Source organism: Pseudorca crassidens, chromosome 17 (genome assembly GCF_039906515.1).
Source record: "Pseudorca crassidens isolate mPseCra1 chromosome 17, mPseCra1.hap1, whole genome shotgun sequence".
Classification (NCBI taxonomy): Eukaryota; Metazoa; Chordata; class Mammalia; order Artiodactyla; family Delphinidae; genus Pseudorca; species Pseudorca crassidens.
Window position 1 is genome coordinate 62,812,377 of NC_090312.1, and position 26,858 is coordinate 62,839,234.

Genomic DNA, 26,858 nt, shown 5'->3' on the forward strand with positions numbered 1-26,858 from the left:
GAAGAAGACCAGAAGAATTATTCAGCTATAAGAAATTCTGAGAATTGGGGTGTATTTGGGTAGGTGCAGTTGAGAAGTTAGTTCCATTAGCTTAAAAGAAAACTTATTTCTTATAAAAAGGTGAAAGCATACCTGGCAAGCCTGATAGTATAGTTAACATTTGGTCAGCCTATTCCAATTTGAACCTGCTTGCCTATGTCTTCACAGTTTAGTTCCAGACATCTTTGGAAGTGTAACAGCCAAAGTTTGCATTTTCAGGATAGCCATGTTGTCATAAGTCAGGAAAGACACAGAACTTTCATTCATGCGCTCAACCTCTTGTTTGCTTTCAGAATATTTTACAACTTTGCTAATTACAGACATCTGCATGGCACTCAACACTCTATGACATAAATCACATCAAGATCCTTTTTGACCCACCTCCTAGAGAAATGGAAATAAAAACAAAAATAAACAAACGGGACCTAATGAAACTTCAAAGCTTTTGCCCAGCAAAGGAAACCATAAACAAGACCAAAAGACAACCCTCATAAGGGTAGAAAATATTTGCAAATGAAGCAACTGACAAAGGATTCATCTCCAAAATTTATAAGCAGCTCATGCAGCTCAATAACAGAAAAACAAACAACCCAATCCAAAAATGGGCAGAAGACCTACATAGACATTTCTCCAAAGAAGATATACAGATTGCCAACAAACACATGAAAGAATGCTCAACATCATTAATCATTAGAGAAATGCAAATCAAAACTACAGTGAGATATCATCTCACACCGGTCAGAATGGCCATCATCAAAAAATCTAGAAACAATAAATGCTGGAGAGGGTGTGGAGAAAAGGGAACACTCTTGCACAGCTGGTGGGAATGTGAATTGGTACAGCCACTATGGAGAACAGTATGGAGGTTCCTTAAAAAACTACAAATAGAACTACCATAGGACCCAGCAATCCCACTACTGGGCATATACCCTGAGAAAACCATAATTCAAAAAGAGTCATGTACCAAAATGTTCATTGCAGCTCTATTTACAATAGCCAGGAGATGGAAGCAACCTAAGTGTCCATCATTGGATGAATGGGTAAAGAAGATGTGGCATATATATACAATGGAATATTACTCAGCCATAAAAAGAAACGAAATTGAGTTATTTGTAGTGAGGTGGATGGACCTAGAGTCTGTCATACAGAGTGAAGTAAGTCAGAAAGAGAAAGACAAACTATATGCTAACACATATATATAGAATCTAAGAAAAAAAAATGTCATGAAGAACCTAGGTGTAATACGGGAATAAAGACACAGACCTACTAGAGAATGGACTTGAGGATATGGGGAGGCGGAAGGGTAAGCTGCGACAAAGTGAGAGAGTGGCATGGACATATATACACTACCAAACTTAAAATAGATAGCTAGTGGGAAGCAGCCTCATAGCACAGGGAGATCAGCTCGGTGCTTTGTGACCACCTAGAGGGGTGGGATAGGGAGGGTGGGAGGGAGGGAGATGCAAGAGGGAAGAGATATGGGAACATATGTATATGTATAACTGATTCACTTTGTTATAAAGCAGAAACTAACACACCATTGTAAAGAAATTATACTCCAATAACGATGTTAAAAATAACTGAGGTAATTTTATATAACTCTAATGTTAAAAATGCATTTAACTTTTCAAGTCTTTTTCTTGACTAGAATTTATAATATACTCTAGAGTTGTCACACCAATGCCAGAAATATTTGTGAGGAATTCGGTATGGGAAATTCTTTGCTGGTGACTCCATTTTCATGCTTTAAAATTTTTTTCTAAATGTTTTCCAAATAAAGACCCAAACACAGAGAGTCTCTTGAAATTTGTTACCGAGAGTCAGCAAAAGTAATTATTCTCTATACTTCCCAATCCTTAATCTATTTCTTTGATTCTCCAAGTGACACCTTAGGAATGTGGAAGGTTATAATTTAAATGGCCAAATACTTTTTTTACTCCAAATGTATACCACACTCCACTGCCATTATGAGTATCATCTGCAACACATATTTAGCAGTTTTGGGACAACTTTGGCCAGACTGATATTTTTACTGAGACAGAAAAAAGAATGTTTTGAACTAGTTTAACTTCATTGCAGGGTTGTGCTGATGAGCTCATTTAACTCAGAATCTACAAAAAATGTAATGACGTCTCCTTTATGACTCTCAATGTTATAAAATATGTTTGAATCAATGTTTTATTGATCTTTCAAAATTTTCCTATTTTAGGTTTCAAGGTGCACGTAGCTCCCCATTGTCTGATAAAGTGACACCAACCTTTCTATATTTCTTCAAAGCTAAACCCATTATGTGTTTTGAGTTTTCTAAAATTTTCTTTAGGAATGAGAATATTCAGAGTTCTCAACATAAAAGACCCATGGAGAGAATGGGGGACCAGGAAAAACATAAGTCTCCAAGGCTTCCCCAAGTTAGTTTGGTTGGTTTTGCTTGGTAATTATGAAATTTTAAAAATAGATTACTTTGACTAAGTTGTTTTTTTTTTAGTCAGAACTGTCAACCCTCAGTTTTTTTCTTTCTGAAGCCTTATTTATTTTTTTGGCCCTGCAGTGGCTTGTGGGGTTAGTTCCCCAACCTGGACCCTCAGAAGTGAAAGCGTGGAGTCCTAACCACTGGACAACCAGGGAATTCCCCGGAAGCCTTATTTTTAAGACATATAAAATTTGAGATATCAAAAAGCCAATTGACTGGAAAAGCATGATCAGAGGAGGTGAGAGAGCGAGATGAAGGGCAGGTGACGGTGCTGCTGACTTCACTCTGATCCAGCTGGGAATCCTGATAACCTAGGACAGAGAGAAGATCTGGGGAGTAACATAACAGCCCCCGGGACTTACCAGGTAAACTCCCACTATTTTCCATAGATAATTTTGGTATGTGTTTAGTCAGTTATATAGAATATTTTGCAAATGTAACAGCCAATTGGATATCTTTCTCTCTTAAAATGTTTATGTGTATGTGTATGTGTGTGTCTGCATTTGGGATGAAAGAATGAAATTAAACAAAAAGGAATATTATGGAGTCCTATGTATATATTTTTCCCCTTTTTTGACCAGATGAGGACTATTTGGGAAGAAGAGCCAGACCTATCTATTTAAATTTTATATACAAGTTTCCCAAAACATATTCATTTTCTATTTGGAAGTTTGTCCCTTTGCCCAACATTTCCCCAGCTACCCCAGCCCAGTTAAATATTCCACTGTGTATATATACCACATCTTCTTTGTCTATTTATCCATTGACAGATGCTTAGTTTGTTTCCAAATCTCAGTTATTGTGAATATTGTTGCAAAAAACATGGAAATGCAAATACCTTTTCGATATCCTTTGGATATATACCCCAAGGTGGGATTGCTGGATAATATGGCAGTTGTACTTTTAATTTTTTGAGGAAGCTCCATACTGTTTTCCATAGTGGCTTTACTAATTTACATTCCCACCGATGGTGCACAAGGGTTTCCTATTCTCCACATCTTCACCAACACTTGTTATCCTTTATCTTTTTGATGATAGCTATTCTAACAGGGACTACATGGAACTAAAAAGCCTCTGCACGGCAAAAGAAACAATAAACAGAATGAGAAGTTAAGTTACAGAATGGGAGAAATGTTTGCAAATCATATCTGATAATGGGTTAATATCCAAAATATATGAAGAACTCATTGACAACCCCTGTCCTACCCCCAAAAAATCCAGTTAAAAATGGGGCAAAGGAACTGAATAGATGTTTTTCCAAAGAAGACATACAAATGGCCAGCAGGTACATGAAAATATGCTCAATATCACTAATCATCAGGGAAATGGAAATTAAAACCATAATGAGATATCACCTCACACCTGTTAGAATGGCTAGCGTAAATTTTTACTAATGCGCTAAGAGATGACAGACATCTAAATAAATAGCAACAATGTCTTAAGGATTATGGGTCTATTATCATTTTTTGTACAATCAGCATTGTTTACAAATTAAAGGATATCAACAGTTAAAAAGGTAAAATTAATTGAAGATGCTCACAACTCCTAAAAACGACACATTTTTATGTGTTCCCATCCAGTACTTGCACACATTTTATATTTATTTTTTTACTTAGTATAGTAGCATTTTCTATTTGTATTGTTCTATTAGCATTTAATATTATATCAAAAAACTAGCATATTTTTCAGGATGTTACATAGCCTTTAAAGTTATTATTTTTAATAACTACATAAGAGTTCATTGGCTTTTCAAAATCATTCTCTAATTGTTCATCCTTTAGATTGTTTCCAGTTTTTTAGTGATTTTAAAAATTTATGAAATAAAAACCTTCATACTTACAGCTCTTTTATGCTTTTAATGTAATTCTTAGGAAAAATTCCCAACAATGGGATCACTGAGTGATCGGATATGAACATTTTTATTTCTCTTGATAGGCATTGCCAAGTGGCTCTCCAAAAGCGTTGTACCAATTTATATTGCCATTAGTGATGAATGAGTTTGACCTTAACTACACCGGCATTAATTTGCCATTATCTTTATCTACCTCCCTTGTTTTCTTCTGTAATCATAAGTGATAGATTTTAGACCATATTTGTCTTTGAAAAGCTCATGTGTATCAATGACTTTTGAAGAAAATACAAACAACTCAAAAGAAATATAGCATGGAAGTTTTATCTTTAAATACATGTCTACCTTTATATAACAGGTCCTATGTAATTCCCCTTGATGTTGAATCCCTTCTCAAATTGTCTTCTTCAGAAGGAAGTTTATAGCTATAACTTAGCTTCCCCTCCCTCCTCCCACTCCTGGGTATGGAGCTGTGCACTTATCCTTTATTATTATTTGCAGCTGTTTACCTAATACATGCTTTATTTATTATTTGAAAAAGGTAGAGAGAATTTGCTTAACTCTCCCTTTATTGAATCTGTACTAAGAGCATTAGTCTCCTGTTTAAAATTCAAGAAATTCTGTGTATAGTGAAGAGTTGACCTTACATATATGTGACTCCAGGAAGCAATATAATTAACTCATAAATACTCCAAATAAAAATTAAATTATTGATTCTTGGAAACAAAGAATTCAGGTTTAAATAACTACTAGTCTCTTCAGATTTCCAAGGGACACAAGGTCCTAATGAGGGAACACATTTAACTGTCCTCTTCTATATGGGAAATTTGACTTCCTTTTTTAACTTGTCAATTTAGGAGGGAATTGTGAGAGAGAAAGGGAGCATCTCTTTAAGCATCTATATCAACCCAAATAAACTGGAAACCATTATTGTTACAGATGTCATAGCTGGATAATCCTAACATCTAACTTGCTGTGGCCATTTATTGTTGTTTAACAAATTACGCCAAAGCTCAGTAGCAAAAGCCAACCATAGATTCTCTGTGTCAGTAATTTGGAGAAGGCACAATGAGACCAGCTTCTCTTTGCTGCATGATGTCTGAGGTCTCAGCTGGAAGACTTGAAGGTTGGAATCTGGTATCATCAAAATGCTCTTTCACCCACTTGTTTGGTGGTAGGTGCTGGTTTTTGGCTGGCTCAATCCCCAAGAGCTACCATCCAAGAAGAGAAGCCTTGTGGATGCATACCCTCTTGTTGACCTAGCCTTGAAGTCATATGACATCACATCCACTGCACTTTATTGGTCAGAGAGGGCACAAGCCTCACCTAGACTCAAGAGGATAAGAAACATAAATGACAACTCTTGATGGAGAAGTGCTAAAGCCAATTTGGAAAGAACCAAAGGGATGGGGGTGATGTTGTTGTGGTCACTTAGGAAAACACAATCTGCCACATAGTGCTATGAGAAACAGATTTGACATATACTATTTTTTGCTGAGCCTTTTAAAATCTCAGTTTGGAAAAAGTTTTATATCCAGGAATGGCAAAGCAATTCCTATTGCCCCAACCTTCCTACAGGTAACAGTTATAAAAGTTAAATAGTTAAAAGTAAAAAAAACGCAACCATTTCAAGAAGGGAATGACACTGGTTGGACCTTTGCCTGAGTGCAGACTCCTGTTATCACCATGCAGGATGACTGACACTCTGATAGAAATATGTGGTCTTACTGGCTTGAAAAACCAGAGGATAGAATTTGTATTGACCACAGCAGATAGAGTGGGGATTTCAACCCCAAAAGGAGGAGAGCTGGAGAGCTAAAGACCTACATTCTGCATATGAACCCTTTTCTGATCTCTGGCTCACCTCTGAACTATGCATGTGGCTGCCAAGCAGCCCAGCTAAGGCTAAAAAACCTAAACAAATATTTCAGCTTCCACCCTTTAAAGGAAAGACAAATTTGGGGGTTTTAGTCCAATTAAGCTATCTGCTAAAACAAATAAACCAACCAACAAACCATTATTATTATTTTAATTTTATTTTATTCTATTTTTTTTCTGAGAAAAGTAACAGAATCCAGAAGGTCCATAGGTCTGGGTTTCATACCTTTTGAAATGAAGACACATACCTCTGAAGTTCGGTCGATCTTCTTAGGGCCAAATCTCAGTATGCTTCAGGAATCAGGTATGGAGAATGACTCAAGGGGAAATAGAATTGCAAAATTTGCTGATATATATTATCCATAATGTATGTGGAAGTGGATTCTAAGGAAGTTAGACCAAGGAGCATGGAAATAACACTAGAAAAACTGGGCCAAATGCATTGATATGGGTGCAGTTACTGAACATTCTGGATTTAATGTGCTAGCTCATGGAGTTGGTGGTGACTCTAACAAGTTATTTGGTTGGTTAACCAAACCTTGAAGTCAGTAGTGGCCTATTTTAATGAGGCTGAGATCCAGTGCTCGTGTGGCATGATGTGGAGAAAGAATTAAAAGGCTCAGAATTCAATCCCTTCACTGGAGAAGATATTAATGCATACACTGAGGGGACCACCTGCATCCTTGAAAAGGTCTGGGGTTGCTCTCCTTTGTAGCCAGGTATGACTGTGGCTAACACCACTCTTTATATGAGTTCCCTGATTTTAACAGAGATGATGGGATGCCAGAGTATCAGAGACCAAGTGGCCAACTGACAAGGACAAAGTAGGCACATTTCCTAGAAAGGCCAGTAGGGACATAATAGTAATCCGAACACTTTGGTCCATAGGGACCACTGACTGTAGCTAATTGATCACAGTGTCCCTAGGAATAAAATAGATGGGAAGTCTGTAAGAACACTGCTTGAAACTAAGCATGTTCATAGTCCCAGAGTATCTTGGGTTTATTGAAGGAAAAGGAAAGGTCAGGTATCCTTAAAGGGAAGGTCAAGTTCACCTGAGGAAGAAACCTGCAGTATTGTCATAAGTATACACTGTGAATCTATCTTCAAGCCTGCATAAATTTAGCAGAGTGAAAGTGCACTAGGGAAAAATACCCAGACCTTTGGGAATTATTAAATACTGCTTCTGGATTGTTGCTAATTTCGATGACCCAAAATACCATGGTGGCTGTGGTCAGGTGATATACATGGATGTACCTCACAATGCAGATGTGACTCACAGAGTACCCAGTTAGTTCATAGGCACACTGTGTTGTTTCACTAGTATCTCGATGTATAATTGGATTAGAAATACTTGGCACCTGGAAGAATCTCCACACTTGCCTTGGGGTCATGGGGTAAGAGCCATTATGGTGGGAGGGGCAAATGGAAACTTCTGAATTTTTCTGCTCCTTACCAAGGTAGTAAACCAGTAGCAATGTCACATCTCTAGGGGGATTTTCAGATATTAGTGACACTGTCAAAGACTTAAAAAATGAGAGGTGGTGATATGTATCATATCATATCATTCCTTAACTTGCCTGCTTGTCCTATGCAGAGGTTGAATTGATTTTGGAGAATGGCTGTGGATCCTTGTAAACCTTACCAGGTGGAGATCTGCAGTATGTAGTATTTTTACTGAAGAAAATTAGCATATCTCCTGGCACTTGATATACATTTATGACCTGGTCAAGACTTTTTCTCTGTATCTTAAGGACCACCAGAAGCTGTTTGCTTTTACCTGGCAGAGACAACAATATACCATCACCAAGTTGCCTGCCTGTGTCAACCCTCCTGCTTTCTCTGCCACAGTATGGTCTCCAGAGGCCATGATTGCACTGATATTTGACAAAATGTTATAATAATCCACTACATTGAGGACATTATGCTGACTGAATATAATATGCACAGAGTAGTGGGTATTTTTCATGCCTGAGTAAGACCTATGTGAACCAGAGGGTGGGAGATAAGCCCCACAGAATTTCAGAAGACTGCCATCTTAGTGAAGATTTAGAAACCCAATGGGCAGGAGTGTGTTGAGACATCTCCTCGAAGGTGGAAGACAAGTTGCTGTACCTTGCACTACCTATAAAGAAGAAAAGAAAAGGCATATTTGGTAAGCCTCTTTCTTTTTCAATTTAAATTTTAGATTTACAGAAAACATGAGCAGATAGAACAGAGGATTCCCCAATACTCCCTGCCCCTCCATCCCCACATCTTGTTCTCCTTGCTATTAATGACTTGCATTAGTGTGGTACACTTGCTACAGTTAACGAACCAACCTCGATATATTATTATTAACTAACATCCATCATTTATTCAAATTTCCTTAGTATTAACCTAATGTCCTTTTTCTGTTTCAGGATCAGTATAACACATTACATTTCATTGTTATGTCTCCTCAGGCTTCTCTTGATTGTGATAGTTTCTCATATTTTCTTTGTTTCCAATGACTTTGACAATTTTGTTGAGTACTGTTTAGATATTTTGCATTATATCCCTTAATTGGGATTTGTCTGGTAATTTTCTCATAATTAGACTGGGGCTATGGATTTTGCAGAGGAAAACCGCAGAGGTAAAATGCCATTCTCATCACATCATATCAAGGATTTACACTATCAACATGACTTATTGCTGTTGCTGTTGACCTTGATCACCTGGCTGATCAGATTTCTCCACTGTAAAGTTCCTCCTATTGCTTTCCTGCTTGTACTCCTCGAAATGAAGTTGCCGTGCACAGCATCCTCCTTGAGGATGAAATAGCTACATAAATTATTTGGAATCCTTCTACAGAGGAAATTTGTTTATTCTCCCCCACTGATTCTTTTTTTTTTTTTTTTTTTTTTGGCTGCGTTGGGTCTTCGTTGCTGTGCGCAGGATTTCTGTAGTTGCGGTGAGCGGGGGCTACTCTCCGTTGCGGAGCACAGGCTCCAGGTGCACGGGCGTCAGTAGTTGTGGCACGTGGGCTCAGTAGTTGTAGATCGTGGGCTCTAGAGAGCAGGCTCAGTAGTTGTTGCACACGGGTTTAGTTGTTCTGCGGCATGCAAGATCTTCCCAGACCGGGGCTCAAATCCGTGTCCCCTGCATTGGTAGGCAGATTCTTAACCACTGCGCCACCAGGGAAGTCCCTCCCCCACTGATTCTCAAATTGATTAATTAAATAATTTCACTGTGGACTTATAGCTATTTATTCTGTACTATGGGTTGTAAGCCAATTCTATTTCATTGATCTTGATGCTTAGATTTTTCCATTTTTGGCCCCTGGGAGTTCTTTCATTTGGGTCCTTTGTTCCTTTGACATTCCCTCATCACTGTGTTTTGTTTGTTTGTTTGAGTACAGTACTTCCTTACATTCTGGCATTACAAGATGCTCCGGGTTTATTTTGTGTTTAATTTTGCTTAAATCAGTACTTTTGACAATGTGACTGTCTAATACCTATTAATATTTTAGTTAAAACATATAGTAAACACTTAGTATGTACTAAGTGCTTTGTTGCATGCTGGGTGTAATGCTATCTATTTTTATCTATAAGCAGGTAATAATCATCTTGATTATCACTCACATTTTTAAGCTCCTTTGCTTTTTACAAAGCTCCCCACCCCCCACATACATTAGCTCATTTTTAAACCTCACACAATTTTTCTATGATAGATATGGTAGGAATTAATTATGATATCTGTTTCACAGATGAAGAACCTGATCTAGACTTTTAATAGATTTTTTTTAAAGGACAAATGAAACTCTAGTTTATTTTAGTGAGTGCAGCCTCTTTTGAATGTATGCAGCCGTTTGTTCAGATTCCCTCTTAATCAATTTTACAGAGAGTTTTCCTGATTAATGCAACATTGTGAGCACAATGAATTTACATTTTGTTCTCTTACAGATTTATTCTTCATTCCCCTTCTCATTCCGAGCCATGAAAATAATAGAAAGATTTAGTTACATAAAGACTTGGCTTATTTCAGTTTACTTTAGAATATGATGATGTAAATTGGAGAAAACTCTATGGAATATATTATGATTGCTCCCTTTTTAAGCATAAAATTTTCTAAGAAGTGAAATAAAATTCCAGTATCACAATAAGTAAAATATTTGATGTAAACTAAGAATGTCAATAAACTTGTGAGTTATGGCACCAAATATGTTTTGACAAACACAATTGTGTAGAGACTTTAAAGATTTTAGTACAGTTCTTGTCTTGTAAAATATGAATGCATCACTTTACGGTGAACTTATGATGTTGCAATGATCTCCTTTCAAATGTCTCACTTTGGAAGGAGCTTGACTTAACTTTTTGTCTCTCTTTATTTTTGGATATAGATCCTATAACTTCATGCATAACTCATATGTTTTCTTATAGGACTCTGTTTGATGGACTTTGAAATTACAGATCATGATCTTCCTTTTACTCAGAGGCAAACCCTTTCTTTACTCTGCACTGCACTCTAGTGTTTGCTTGTTGGCGTCCAGGGAGAGTGCTGAGGTGTGATTTTTACTACAGTGACCTGTACTATGAATAGCTTCAGAGAAGCATTAGGGAATATTCTGGGAAGAGTGCATAGCTGAACTCTATAGGCTCTAGCTGAGCTGTCCCACTGAGCTATAGATAAAAGATGACCACATTTAGACACTTTAATTGAACTGCTTTTGGCTTTCTCCAGGTTTTATGAGAAAAGGGCCTTACAATACTCAGAAGTAAAAACTATGCTGTCACCATGTTCAGAATGCAGAAACTGAGTTTTATCTCAAGTGGAAATATTTTGAACTACATTTAAGGTTGGTTTGTTTGTCGCTTCAAATAGTTTTCCGGAACCACTATCTTTTGGAGACTCCATTCATTTTTCCTGCTAGTTTTTGACCTGATTTAAGGGGAATGGCAATATATGGAAATCTACCCTTCCATTATCACTGCTTATCTTTGGAGCATCATGGATATGTGCTAGGTGGTTCTTCATAGGGACACACTTTTTGGAATAAAGCTGAAACCTTATGCTAGAAACAATTTTCTATTGAAGAATCTGTGACATGTTTGTAGGACCAAACCTGGACAAACCATAAATGTGATAGGTAAAAAGCAGAGTCAGATTTGCAGCCCAGGTTTATCAACACAATGAACTGGGTGATTTCTTGACATATGACAAACTCATTTACTGTCTGTCCAGGAAACAATCTGACATTTTCCCAGGAATCTTACGTGCGTTTTAAAAGATTTAAGTAATATATGGCCAGAGCATTCAGTGTCAGTAGTTGCAGAAGATTAATCAGTTTTAGATTAATCTAATCTATTCAAGGGATTTAATTCATCAAAATTTATTGATCTCCAACTATGTGCCATACGCCTTCCATGAGGTAGAGGATATGAATAATCTGTTTTCAAAGGACCCAGAGTCTTTTCATAAAAAAAATTTAAATAATAATTCAAGGGAGATTATTAGTATAATAGTAATCAAAGTAAATCTAACAGAAGAGTTACTATTTCCAACTAGCAATCAAATGGCTTCACGGAGGAGAGAAAGTGTTGTTTATAAAGTTCCAACTTTACGTAGTCCACATAACAATGGTATGATCCCCATTTTACATGAAAGAAAATGAACCTAGAAAAGTTAAGTACTTGCCTAGTATCATAAAATTAAGCCAGGTATTTAAAAGGGAGTTGAGGCTAAATAACGAGTACAAACAGGTGCATTGTACTTTTCTCTCTGCCATGTGTGTTTAAAATTATACATAATTATACATATACACTGCTGGTAAGAATAATTCCAAAACCTCTTTCTCTTTTCAACTAACCATTATCAGGGTCCAAAAACAGAGATGGCAAACCAACCTATAAAATTGTTATTATTATATCCATTTCACATATGAGAAAATGGGGACTTAAAATGTGTTAAGTGACTTGCTTGTTATTAAGCAAACAAATGGATCCAGAATTTGTATGTGGGTCTTTTTTAACCTCTTTATTATGGATATATATATATATATATATATATATATATATATATATAGTTTCGCTTTTCTTTTTTAAAAGGTTGTGTTATAAACACTTAACATGAGATCTACACTGTTAACAAATTTTTAAGTGCATAATACAGTATTGTTAACTATGGGCACAATGTTGTACAGCAGGTATCTAGAACTTTTATATCTTGCTTAACTGAAATTTTATGCATGTTGATGATCAGTTCCCCACTGCCCCCTCTCTGCAGTCCCTGGTCACCACAATTCCACTTTGATTCCAGGAATTTGACAATTTTAGAGACCTCATATGAGGGGGATCATGCATGTCCTTCTGTGACTAGCTTGTTTCAATTAGCACGATGTCCTCCAGTTTCATCCATATTGCTGCATATAGCAGGATTTCCTTCTCCTTTAAGGTTGAATAATATTCCATTGTATGTATATGCCACATTTTCTTTATCCGTTTATCCATAGATAGACCTTTAGGTTATTTCCACATTTTGGCTATTATGAATAATGCTGCAATGAACATGGGAGCGCATATATATCTTTGAGATCTTGATTTTAATTATTTTGGTTAAATCCCAGAAATGGGATTGCTGGATCATATGGTAGTTCTATTTTTAAATTTTTTTGAGGAAACTTCATACTATTTTCCATAGCAGCTGCATCATTTTACATTCCCACCAGTTGTGTATTGTGGGTAATTTTAAGCACTCATTGTAGACAGAAAAGTACAGTGCATCTGCATGTACCCATTATTCAGCCCCAACACTCGTTAGCTCACAGCCACACTTGCATTTAATCAAACTTCCTTTACATCTCTGCATACCGAATTGTTTTGAAGCAAATCCCGTACATAATATTTCACGCATAAACATTTGAGTATGTGTCTCTGAAAGAAAAAAACTCTTGTTAATGAACCCAGTCATGGTGCCATTTTCATACATAAGAAAACCTAGTTATGTCTTTTTTTTTTTTAACATCTTTATTGGGGTATAATTGCTTTACAATGGTGTGTTAGTTTCTGCTTTATAACAAAGTGAATCAGTTATACATATACATATGTTCCCATATGTCTTCCCTCTTGCGTCTCCCTCCCTCCCACCTTCCCTATCCCACCCCTCCAGGCAGTCACAAAGCACCGAGCCAATATCCCTGTGCCATGCGGCTGCTTCCCACTAGCTATCTACCTTACTACGTTTGTTAGTGTGTATATGTCCATGACTCTCTCTCGCCCTGTCACAGCTCACCCTTCCTCCTCCCCATAACCTCAAGTCCTTTCTCTAGTAGGTCTGCGTCTTTATTCCTGCCTTACCCCTAGGTTCTTCATGACATTTTTTTTCTTAAATTCCATATATATGTGTTAGCATACGGTATTTGTCTTTTTCTTTCTGACTTACTTCACTCTGTATGACAGACTCTAGGTCTATCCACCTCATTACAAATAGCTCAATTTCGTTTCTTTTTATGGCTGAGTAATATTCCATTGTATATATGTGCCACATCTTCTTTACCTAGTTATGTCTTACATCATCAAATATCTAGTCAGTATTTTCTCATACATGTTTTATTTCATTTTTGTTTGTTTATAGACATTATGTTGCTGGTTTGTTCTAATTGGGATTCCAACAGGGTGCACCAATGCATTCTGTTAGTACGTCTCATGGATATTTTAATTTCATAGGCTACCTTAACTTATATTAAAAAAATTTTGAGATTGATCTGTTGAAAAAATTGAGTAATTTGTCTTGTGACCTTTCCTGCTTTCTGGATATCGCTGATTGTACTCTCATTTTTTAAAGAAAACCTCTTTCTCTATTCCCCGTGTATTTCCTGTACTGGTGGTTAGATCAAGAGGCTGGATCCATATTTAGGTTACATTTTTGGCAAGACTACTTCATAAATGGTGTTCTAAACTTCCATCGAGAGGCATAATGTCCAGTTATCTACTGCTGTGGCGTTAGGTGCCACTGAGGATCATTTCCCAGGTCCAGAGTTTACTTTGGGGTTTGCAAAATGGTAATATTCCAATTATGTAATTACATCTTTATATGGTAGTTGGAATACCTCCATAGAAAGAATTTTTTCTCATCAACTTTTGAATACCCTGAGGTATAGTTTTTACTATAAAAACAAGTAATCTGTATGATTCTTTCCCTTTATTTATCAGTTTTTAGAACAAGGAGTTGGTTTCCTAGCATCCTCCAAAGGTGATCTTTTTTTAAAACATGATCATTGGAATTCCTGGATTTTTTACGTATTTTATTGATTTCAACCCACTGATGGTTTTACTCTTATTGGTGCTGAGGATGACTCATCTTTGTGCAGTGGGAGCCACTTTAAGATGTTTCATGAGTCCTTTTGACACTATTCCAATAATTTTTGATAACTTCCTTGTTTTCTGGAATGACAAAATACTAAGATTCATCTTGTAAATTGCCTGCCCCTGACTTTTATATCTGTCTCCTTTACATGTTACCTCTCATCACATATAAGTAATAATTTTATTTAAATATAGCTTAATCTCCCATTGTATGTGCATATATACACACACACATATACACACACAGACTCCCTTTTTCAGATAAATGGTAATACAATATATAGTATACATGTTGCTTATACTACTTGTTGTTTTCATTTAACAATATATCCTGGAGATCACATATTAGAAAGCACTCTTTTTTTTTTTTTTTTAACCAGCTGTATGGTGCTCCATAGTAAGTATCTCAAAGTTAATTCAATTCATCATATATTAATGGACATTTAGGTTGTTTCTGGTTTTTACCTTTTTAAATCATGCAGTAAATATCCATGTGTATACATATTTTCATGTTTATCTTTTAGATAGATTCCTAGAGAAGGGCAAAACATAAAAACATATGTAAAATCATTAAATAATGCCAAATTGCCCTCCATTGAGTTCATAACATTTTGCATTCTTTTTAGAAACACATATGTGCCTGTTTCCTCTTAGTCTTACCAACTAAATGTGTGATCACACTCTTGATTTTTTGTCAGTGTGATAAATAAGATATATCTGTGTAATATTAATTTGTATTTCTCTTATTATGAACTATTTTTTAAATTATGAGACATATAGAGTCCTAAACGTATGAGAAACTGCATTGCCTGTATTGCCTTTTCTACTCACATCTCTAGCCTGTTTTTCTTTTTTTTTTTTAACATCTTTATTGGAGTATAATTGCTTTACAATGGTGTGTTAATTTCTGCTTTATAACAAAGTGAATCAGCTATACATATACATATATCCCCATATCTCCCCCTTCTTGCGTCTCCCTCCCTATCCCACCCCTCTAGGTGGCCACAAAGCACTGAGCTGATCTCCCTGCGCTATGTGGCTGCTTCCCACTAGCTATCTATTTTACATTTGGTAGTGTATATATGTCCATGCCACTCTCTCACTTCGTCCCAGCTTACCCTTCCCCCTCTCTGTGTCCTCAAGTCCATTCTCTACATCTGCATCTTTATTCCTGTCCTGCCCCTAGGTTCTTCAGAACCTTTTTTTTTTAGATTCCATATATACGTGTTAGCATACGGTATTTGTTTTTCTCTTTCTGACTTCACTCTGTATGACAGACTCTAGGTCCATCCACCTCACTACAGATAACTCAATTTCATTTTTTTTTATGGCTGAGTAATATCCCATTGTATATATGTGCCACATCTTCTTTATCCATTCATCTGTCGATGGACACTTAGGTTGCTTCCATGCCCTGTCTGGCCTGTTTTATAAATAGCATTGTTGTTATTTTAATTTTGTTTATGAAGTTGTATTTGCCATGCTTTTTTTTCTTTGGCTGTGCCACCATGCAGCATGTGGGATCTTAGTTCCTCTACCAGGGGTCGAACCCTTGCCCCCCACAGTGTAAGTGCAGAGTCCTAACCACTGGACCACCAGGGAAGTCCCTGCCATGCATGTTTAATCTTTATGTAGTCAAATTTACTAATGATTTTCCCTACTGCTTCAATATTTTGAGCAGGAAGAGAATTTTCCTTGCCTCTCAGTTATAAGGGTATTCACAAATGTTTGTACTTGTGTAAATTCATTTTTTATATTTAAATTTCTAATTCCTTTAGAATTTTCACTGATTTCTGGTGTCAGAAATGAATTCAATATCTATTATTTTCATGTACTTATCCAGTTATCCCAGCACCATTTATTAAAATGCCCATATTTCCCACTTGATTTGTGACTTCACCTTTGTTGAATACTACCAGCAATTGCATATATTTCTGGATTCTCTATTCTTTCTTATTGACCTGCCTGGCTACTCATATGCCAAGATCACACTGTGTTGATTATAGAGACCTTAGGATATGCTTATATATCTAATTGGGCCAGCAATCCCCTTGCCTCACTGTTGCTCTTCTTTTTCAAGTGAATGTAGGTTTTTGAACACCAAATTCAATTCCTTCAGTAAGATGTCACAAAAACAGAATGTTTAGACTCTTTTAAATAGGAAAATAAGAAAGTAAACCTGTGAAGGAATTTGATGGCAAAAATGGGTCAAGAATAATTTTGTTTTTGGTATTTGTTTTAATTAAAAGACTAAGAAGAACCAAGCCTACTGAGTCCACTTAGCTTTTTTTGTCTTCTATAGATCCCCTTAGAGAAGTGATGTATTATCCTGATTTAGCAATCAAAATTTCCATCGTGTAGATCCCTTGATTAGGTCTGATTGTGTTTGAAAACACTAGAAGAATTAAGATTTATTAGTGATAACACCCTTCTGACACCTGGCAGTAAAGCCCTGGATATCTGTGTAAGATCCAAAGCATGGTGATGTGGTTGCTATGTTGGAATATATTGGAGAGTGTGTGTATCTGTGTGTGTGTGTGTGTGTGTGTGTGTGTGTACACATTCTTCACCACTATTCACTAGAATACAGTGAGGTTTAACGTTCATGTTGTCAGTCTCAAAAATTCAAAGATATTTCTTAACATGGTAATCTGAGGGGAGAAAACAATAATTATAATGTGTGGAGATCCTAATGTCTGACAGTTGTAGCTGCAAAGAATTTTACTAAGGAACTATTTGAGCAAAATGTTGGGTTTTCAGGTTGAGCATTTTTGTCATAAGTGATCCTGTTTTTAAAAGCTTGATTGTGGGTGGCTGGTGGTCGTAGGGCTCAGTCAGAGGATGGCCGCGGCCATGGCGGGTGGATCCCTGGGCCAGTCCCCTGGCCCTGCTGTCTGGGCTGCATCGCAGCCACTGCAGAGGTGAGGGGACTCGCAGCGCCGCCAGGCCGTGCTCTTCTTCCTCAACAACATCTCCCTGGATGGACTTCCTTCGAGTTTCTGGAAGACACGGTGGGATGTGCCTCCCTTCAAAGAACCAAACATACATCTGGATCCCCAAGACACAAAGGCCTGAAGAAGACTCACTTCATCAATAATATGAGGCAGTACGACTCCAGGAACAGCAGGATCATGCTCATCTGAGCCAAGCAATCCGTGTGTGTGGCCTTCTCTGTCTTGCCCTGTGGAGAAGGCCTGTGCGTGAGTGACCTGAGGGTGGACAGTCAGAAGCAGAGGCATCCATCTGGCGATGTTTCCATATCTTCTGAGATGGTCTTCCAGTTGGAAGACGTTGAGCTGGGGGAGGATGGAAAGGTTGTGTCTTACCAAGATCCTGTACCCCACCAACACTCTGGTCATGCTCAAGCTGGCCCACTGCCTCAGCCATGACTCAGAGTGCCCTGTGCTCTGCTGGGGTCCAGATGCAAACCTGTCCTGCCCAGGGTGGTGCTAGCTGGCTCAGAACTAGTGGCCGATGCAGGGGATTCCCTGTAGTACAATCCCAACCTCCTGGCTGACCCTCAGTGACCCTGTGGCAAGCACAAGTACGTCCTCATCTTCGCATCCTACATGACCACAGTGATAGAGTATGTGAAGCTCTCCCACCTCAAGAAGGACATGAAGGAGACCTTCTGGGAGAAGTTCCCGCACATCAAGCTGATGCTGAGCAAGATTAGGAGTTGAAAATGAGAGAGGCAGAACTTGTCCCAGGAGTGTGTTTTGGACCCTGTGACAGTACCCATGGCCTATGTGTACTTTGAGAAGCTGGTCCTGCAGGGCAAACACAACAAGCAGAACTACAAGCTGCTGAAGAAACAGCAGATGAAGGAGCAAGGTAAAAGCCCACCAGACCAAATAAATGAAGAGGAAATAGGCAGTCTACCTGAAAAAGAATGATAGAAAAGATGATCTAAAATAATCTTGGATATAGAATGGAGAAAATACAAGAAATGTTTAAAAAGGACCTAGAAGAACTAAAGAGCAAACAAACAATGATGAACAACACAATAAATGAAATTAAAAATTCTCTAGAAGGAATAAATAGCAGAATAACTGAGGCAGAAGAACGGGTAAGTGACCTGGAAGATAAATAGTGGAAATAATTACCACAGAGCAAAATAAAGAAAAAAGAATGAAAATAGTTGAGGGCAGTCTCAGAGACCTCTGGGACAACATTAAATGCACCAACATTCGAATTATAGGGGTCCCAGAAGAAGAAGAGAAAAAGAAAGGGATGGAGAAAATATTTGAAGAGATTATAGTTGAAAACTTCCCTAATATGAGAAAGGAAATAGTTAATCAACTCCATGAAGCACAGGGAGTCCCATACAAGATAAATCCAAGGAGAAACATGCCAAGACACATATTAATCAAACTATCAAAAATTAAATACAAAGAAAAAATATTAAATGCTGCAAGGGAAAAACAACAAATAACATACAAGGGAATCCCCATAAGGTTAACAGCTGATCTTTCAGCAGAAACTCTGCAAGCCAGAAGGGAGTGGCAGGACATATTTAAAGTGATGAAGGGGAAAAACCTAAAACCAAGATTACTGTACCCAGCAAGGATCTCATTCAGATTTGACGGAGAAATTAAAACTTTACAGACAAGCAAAAGCTAAGACAATTCAGCACCACCAAACCAGCTTTACAACAAGTGCTAAAGGAACTTCTCTAAGTAGGAAAAACACAAGAGAAGGAAAAGACCTACAAAAGCAAACCCAAAACAATTAAGAAAATGGTAAAAGGAACATACATATCGATAACTACCTTAAATGTAAATGGATTAAATGCTCCAACCAAAAGATATAGACTGGCTAAATGGATACAAAAACAAGACCTGTATATATACTGTCTACAAGAGACTCACTTCAGACCTATGTACATATACAGACTGAAAGTGATGGGATAGAAAAATATATTCCATGCAAATGGATATCAGAAGAAAGCAGGAGTAGCAATTCTCATATCAGACAAAATAGACTTTAAAATAAAGACTATTATAAGAGACAGAGAAGGACACTACATAATGATCAAGGGATCAATCTAAGAAGAAGATATAACAATTGTAAATATTTATGCACTCAACATAGGAGCACCTCAATACATAACACAAATGTTAACACTTATAAAAGGGGAAATTCACAGTAACACAATCATAGTAGAGGACTTTAAACCCCATTTGCACCAATAGATAGATCATCCAAATTGAAAACAAACAAGGAAACACAAGCTTTAAATGCTACATTAAACAAGATGGACTTAATTGTTATTTACAGGACATTCCATCCCAAAACAACAAAATACACTTTCTTCTCAAGTGCGCATGGAACATTCTCCAGGATAGATCATATCTTGGGTCACAAATCAAGCCTGAAGAAATTTAAGAAAATTGAAACTGTATCAAGTATCTTTTCTGACAACAGTGCTATGAGACTAGATATCAATTGGAGGAAAAAATCTGTAAAAAATACAAACACATGGAGGCTAAACAATACACTACTTAATAACGAAGTGATCACTGAAGAAATCAAAGAGAAAATCAAAAAATACCTAGAAACAAATGACAATGAAAACACGATGACCCAAAACCTATTGGATGCAGCAAAAGCAGTTCTAAGAGGGAAGTTTATAGCAATATGATCCTACCTCAAGAAACAAGAAACCTCTCAAATAAACAACCTAACCTTACATCTAAAGCAATTAGAGAAAGAAGAACAAAAACCCCCAAAGTTAGCAGAAAGAAAGAAATCATAAAGATCAGATCAGAAATAAATGAAAAAGAGATGAAGGAAACAAAAGCAAAGATCAATAAGACCAATAGCTGGTTCTTTGAGAAGATAAACAAAATTGATAAACCACTAGCCAGACTCATTAAGAAAAAAAGGGAGAAGATGCAAATCAAGAGAATTAGAAATTGAAAAGGAAAAGTAAAAGCTGATACTGCAGAAATACAAAGGATCATGAGAGATTACTAGAAGAAACTCTATGCCAATAAAATGGACAACCTGGAAGAAATGGACAAATTCTTAGAAAAGCACAACCTTCTGAGATTGAACAAGGTAAAAATAGAAAATATATACAGACCAATCACAAGCACTGAAATTGAAACCGTGATTAAAAATCTTCCAACAAACAAAAGCCCAGGACCAGATGGGTCACAGGTGAATTCTATCAAATATTTAGAAAGAGTTAACACCTATCCTTCTCAAACTCTTCCAAAATATAGCAGAGGGAGGAACACTCCAAAACCCATTCTACGAGGCCACCATCACCCTGATACCAAAACCAGACAAAGATGTCACAAAGAAAGAAAACTACAGGCCAATATCACTGATGAACATAGATGCAAAAGTGCTTCCCTGGTGGCGCAGTTGTTGAGAGTTCGCCTGCCGACGCAGGGGACACGGGTTCGTGCCCCGGTCCGGGAAGATCCCACATGCAGCGGAGTGGCTGGGCCCGTGAGCCATGGCTGCTGAGCCTGCGTGTCTGGAGCCTGTGTTCTGCAACGGGAGAGGCCACAACAGTGAGAGGCCCGCGTACTGCAAAAAAAAAAAACCAAAAACAAAACAAAACAAAATCCTCAACAAGATACCAACAAACAGAATCCAACAGCACATTAAAAGGTTCATACACCATGATCAGTGGGGTTTATCCCAGGAATGCAAGGATTCTTTAATATATGCAAATCAATCAATGTGATAAACCATATTAACACACTGAAGGATAAAAACCATACGATCATCTCAATAGATGCAGAAAAAGCTTTCAATAAAATTCAACACCTATTTACGATAAAAACTCTCCAGAAAGTAGGCATAGAGGGAACTTACCTCAACATAATAAAGGCCATATATGACAAACCCACAGCCAACATTGTTCTCAATGGTGAAAGACTGAAACCATTTCCTCTAAGATCAGGTAGAAGACAAGGTTGTCCATTCTCACCATTGTTATTCAACATAGTTTTGGAAGTTTTAGCCACATCAACCAGAGAAGAAAAAGAAATAAAAGGAATCCAACTCAGAAAAGAAGAAGTAAATCTGTCACTGTTTGCAGATGACATGATACTATACATAGAGAATCCTAAAGATGCTCCCAGAAAACTACTAGAGCTAATCAATGAATTTGGTAAAGTAGCAGGATACAAAATTGATGCATAGAAATCTCTTGCATTCCTGTACACTAAATATAAGAAATCTGGAATAGAAATTAAAGAACCACTCCCATTTACCATTGCAAAAAAAAGAATAAAATACCTAGGAATAAACCTACCTAAGGAGACAAAAGATGTATATGAAGAAAACTATAAGACACTGTTGAAAGTAATTAAAGATGATACAAACAGATGGAGAGATATACCATGTTCTTGGTTTGGAAGAATCAACATCGTGAAAATGACTATACTACCCAAAGCAATCTACAGATTCAATGCAATCCCTATCAAGCTACCACGGGCATTTTTCACAGAACTAGAACAAAAAATTTCACAATTTGTATGGAAACACAAAAGACCCTGAATAGCCAAAGCAATCTTGAGAAAGAAAAACGGAGCTGGAAGAATCAGGCTTCCGGACTTCAGACACTACAAAGCTACAGTAATCAAGACAGTATGGTACTGGCACAAAAACAGAAATATAGATCAATGGATAGAAAGCCCAGAAATAAACCCACGCACATATGGTAACCTTAACTTTGATAAAGGAGGCAAGAATATACAATCAAGAAAAGGCAGCCTCTTCAATAAGTGGTGCTGGGAAATGTAAAAGCATGAAATGAGAACACTCCCTAACACCATACACAAAAATAAACTCAAAATGGATTAAAGACCTAAATGTAAGACCAGACACTATAAAACTCTTAGAGGAAAACATAGGCAGAACATTCTATGACATAAATCACAGCAAGATCCTTTTTGACCCATCTCCTAGAGAATTGGAAATAAAAACAAAAATAAACAAACGGGACCTAAGGAAACTTAAATGCTTTTGCATAGCAAAGGAAACCATAAACAAGACCAAAAGACAACCTTCAGAATGGGAGAAAATATTTGCAAATGAAGCAACTGACAAAGGATTAATCTCCAAAATACACAAGCAGCCCTTGCACCTCCATATCAAAAAAACAAACAACCCAACCCAAAAATGGGCAGAAGACCTAAATTGACATTTCTCCAAGGAAGATATACAGATTGCCAACAAACACATGAAAGGATGCTCAACATCACTAATCATTAGAGAAATGCAAATCAAAACTACAATGAGGTATCACCTCACACCAGTCAGAAGGAGCATCACCAGAAAATCTACAAACAATAAATGGAGGAGAGAGTGAAGAGTAAAGGGAGCCCTCTTGCACTGTTGGTGGGAATGTAAATTGATACAGCCACTAAAGAGAACAGTATGAAGATTCCTCAGAAAACTAAAAATAGAACTACCATACAACCCAGCAATCCCCTACTGGGCATATACCCTGAGAAAACCATAATTCAAAAAGAGTCATGTAACACAATGTTCATTGCAGCACTATTTACAATAACCAGGACATGGAAGCAACCTAAGTGTCCATTGACAGATGAATGGATAAAGAAGATGTGGCACATATATACAATGGAATATTACTCAGCCATAAAAAGAAACGAAATTGCATTATTTGTAGTAAGGTGGATGGACCTAGAGTCTGTCATACAGAGTGAAGTAAGTCAGAAAGAGAAAAACAAATACCGTACGCTAACACGTATATATGGAATCTAAAAAAAAAAAAAAAAGGTTCTGAAGAACCTAGGGGCAGGACAGGAATAAAGATGCAGATGTAGAAAATTAAGGGGCTTGAGGACACGAGGAGGGGGAAGGGTAAGCTGGGACGAAGTGAGAGAGTGGCATGGACATATATACACTACCAAGCGTAAAATAAATAGCTAGTAGGAAGCAGCCGCATAGCACAGGGAGTTCAGCTCAGTCCTTTGTGACCACCTAGAGGGGTGGGATAGGGAGGGTGGGAGGGAGGGAGACCCAAGAGGGAAGAGAATACATATACATATACATATATATATATATATATATATGTATATGTATAACTGATTCACTTTGTTGTAAAGCAGAAACTAACACACCATTGTAAAGCAATTATACTACAATAATGATGTAAAAAATAAAAGCTTGATTGTACTTGAGTACAGTATCTGTCTGATATCTGAATTATTTTTGTGATGAGTGAGAGGAAGCATCCTTGCAGGTTAAAAAAAACAACGACTAAAACAGTTGATGAGAAAAAAAGTAACACATCTCCTGTTATTTTGGAATCGAATATTGAAGCAGAGAAGTGGTCTCATAATTTTGGCATTTCACCAATTTATGATACTAAAAACTGATTATTAAGTACACTTATCACATGCCAAGCACTGTATAGGTCATTATGGATATATGTCAAAGTAAGTTAGGGAGACAGAGACAGGTAATGAACAAGACAATAGAGAGGTGATGCTGTGGAAATGCAGTATAGGCAGACACTAACTGTGCTTGGTGATATAGGGAGGACACCAAAGTAGATACGAATGTCCAACTTGAAACTTCTGAAGCATTTACTTTTGAAATTTCTTACATTTAAGGGGCCTCACTAATTTTAATCATCTGGTGCTGTTCTAGCATGAATTTTATTTTTTTTTAATCATGAGATTATTTCCTCTTTTCTCAAAATGATGATCAGGTCTCTTTTTTAAGCCAATTATTGTAACACCAACAGGTCAGATGTTTTTTTTCAAAAAGGAATTCATCTACCCCTACCCGATCTGCTCCCTTCCCTCTATTTCGTGTTTCAGTTAACAGAGTCACCATTTATGATGTAGTCTAAACAGACACCTCAAATTGAACCCATAGCTAATACTCCTCCAACTCCTATATTCAAAAGTCTTGAAGTCTTGATAATTCTCTGTGAAATATTTGTTGAGTATGTCCCCTGCTTTCAACTCCAATAACAACTGTTTTTGTATTTCTTCTGTATTCTTGCAATCCATTGAACTGGTCACCCTAATATTGTTGCTGCCATAAATACCTGTCAAAATTGAGTTAGTATAAAATCATTCCACAGCATGAACCCTTTTACACAAGTTCCAGTAATGTCCTTCCAAACCTGGCCAATCTCCAGCCACTTAACGATACCTCATGATGGCATCCTCCCATCTCATCACCATTCTAATCTTAGCGTTATGTTCTCCTTACCCCGAATGACTTTGCTGTTCACTAAATATACTGTGTATCTTCAGGTCATCATGACTTTTAAACATTCTCTTCTATGCTTGAAATGCCACTTCCTTACATTTCTGCCTCTTAAATTTCTCCTCTTATTTGAGGTCACACTGAAAGACTGACATCTTTGAAGAGAAGGGCATGTATACGTATTTAAATACATATATATATAATTTTTTTCCCTTGCACTTTGCACTTAGTCCAGTGTTTAGTGCATAGTAAGGACTCAATAAAAATTGTAAAACAAACATTAACCCAGGTGGCTACAGGGAAACATATTGATCTGAAGGGGTACATTACTCATGGTCCCAATGGGAAACAGAGATGCACTTAGACGAAATTCTGATGAGTAGTTAGAGAAGGGACTATTTACAAAGTATGGTTAAGCAAACCAATGAAGGATGTTCAGGCTCTAGCTACCAGCAAAAGAAGCTAATGCCACTCCTAGGCCTGAAGGGATGAGGGGAGAAAATAGACTTGTTAACAGAGTCCAGTGAAAGCTGGAGGTGTGAAGGGACTTCCAGGGTAGCTGCAGAGACATCTGACCACTGCCAGAATTATGGCCCCAAAGCAAGTGGCAGTGAGCGAGATATTCCTGACCTGTCTTCTCTCATGCTCAGATTTCCTGGTGATGCCTCCCATTGGCTAAGTCCAACCAGAAGCCAGAGAACAGGAGAGCACAGATGATAGTCTGCGTGGGACAGTCCGTCATGACACAAAACTGAACTTGGAAGGGCAGAGAACAGAATGGGCAGTACAATCAGAGAATAAGCAGAATTAGAAACGTTCTCAAACCTTAATATTAAATGATGGATGCCGACCAGTCTCTGGAGAACTATGCTTATGACACAGCCTCCAGTAACTAACTTGCCTGGGAACACATACCTTAATTAAATATCTTCCTTATCCACACCCTGTAACAGCAACAGCAAAGATGACAATAGTGACAGTAACAATTACCACTTACTACGTGCCAGATGCTGTGTTAAACACTTCACTCATTTTGTCATTTATGCCTCATAACAGTCCCCGTTTTGCGAATGCGAAATAGTCACAGAGGTCAAGTAATTTGCCAGAGGTGCAACTAGTTAGTAGAGGAGCCGAAGTTTGAAACCAGGTTAATGACTCCAAAGTCTTTTAATTCCTAAACTGTATCAGTGCAGGGAGACTCAATATTCTGTTCAATAGGAAGCCATAGCATCTTCCAGTAGAATTGTGCAAGGTGAAATTCTCCCCTGAGGCATCTGGCAGGAAATTGTGACTAGTGTCTGTGCAAAGGAGACCTAGGGAAGAAGCTGCTGTTTTTGACGTAAGTGCAAAGATAGATTATTTTACTTTCAATGAGAAAAAGAAAGATAAAAATGCTAATCAAATCTACTGAGCATCAGTTACCTGGGAGGGTTTTAATTAGAAAATCTCAGTGAAAGTGCCTAATGAAACCATAGCACTATAATTTAATATAGAGACATGTTGGTAATTAAATGATAATGTAGAATAAATCCTTCACCTAATAGGTTTAATTCTGTTTTTACATTGTGCATTAATGGAGTGTCCCCCTGCCCAATATATTAGCGCCTAGCAGAGATAGGATACTTTATCTATTTATCCACTAAAAAACTTGATTTGGTACCATAGAAAAGTGCCATTCCTTTCCTTTGCCTTCCTCATGAACTAGAGCTATTTAGGTGTGTTTTGTCTTGTCAATTAGGGCAATCTAAGCAAAAGAGACAAATGTTCTCTTCTTGCTTCTTCAGCTCATGTAGTTTGAATACATGTTTTGTATTCATAGAGGAATACATGTATTCCTAATACATGTATTCATAGAGGGAACTGGACCTCACAGAGTCAGGACTGGTCCATCCAGGTCTCTGCTTCCTCCAGGTCCCTTTGGAGGAGAGAAGTTGAGAGGCTGGAGAGAAGCCTGGCATGCTGGGTCATCTTTGCAGGACTCAGGGCTTTGTGACAACCAAAACACCAAAATGGGAGCCCTAACTCACTGAGCAGGGCTCTATACCACACCCACATTTCTGCCTTGTTTTGGTCTGAGCAGCCTGGA

General features: G+C 37.5%; 1 pseudogene; it reads left to right on the forward strand.

Annotated features, from left to right (window-relative positions):
* Nucleotides 1-7,628: 7,628 nt before the first annotated feature.
* Nucleotides 7,629-26,858, forward strand: part of LOC137210096 (CDK5 and ABL1 enzyme substrate 2-like) — a 36,893-nt pseudogene continuing 17,663 nt past the window's right edge.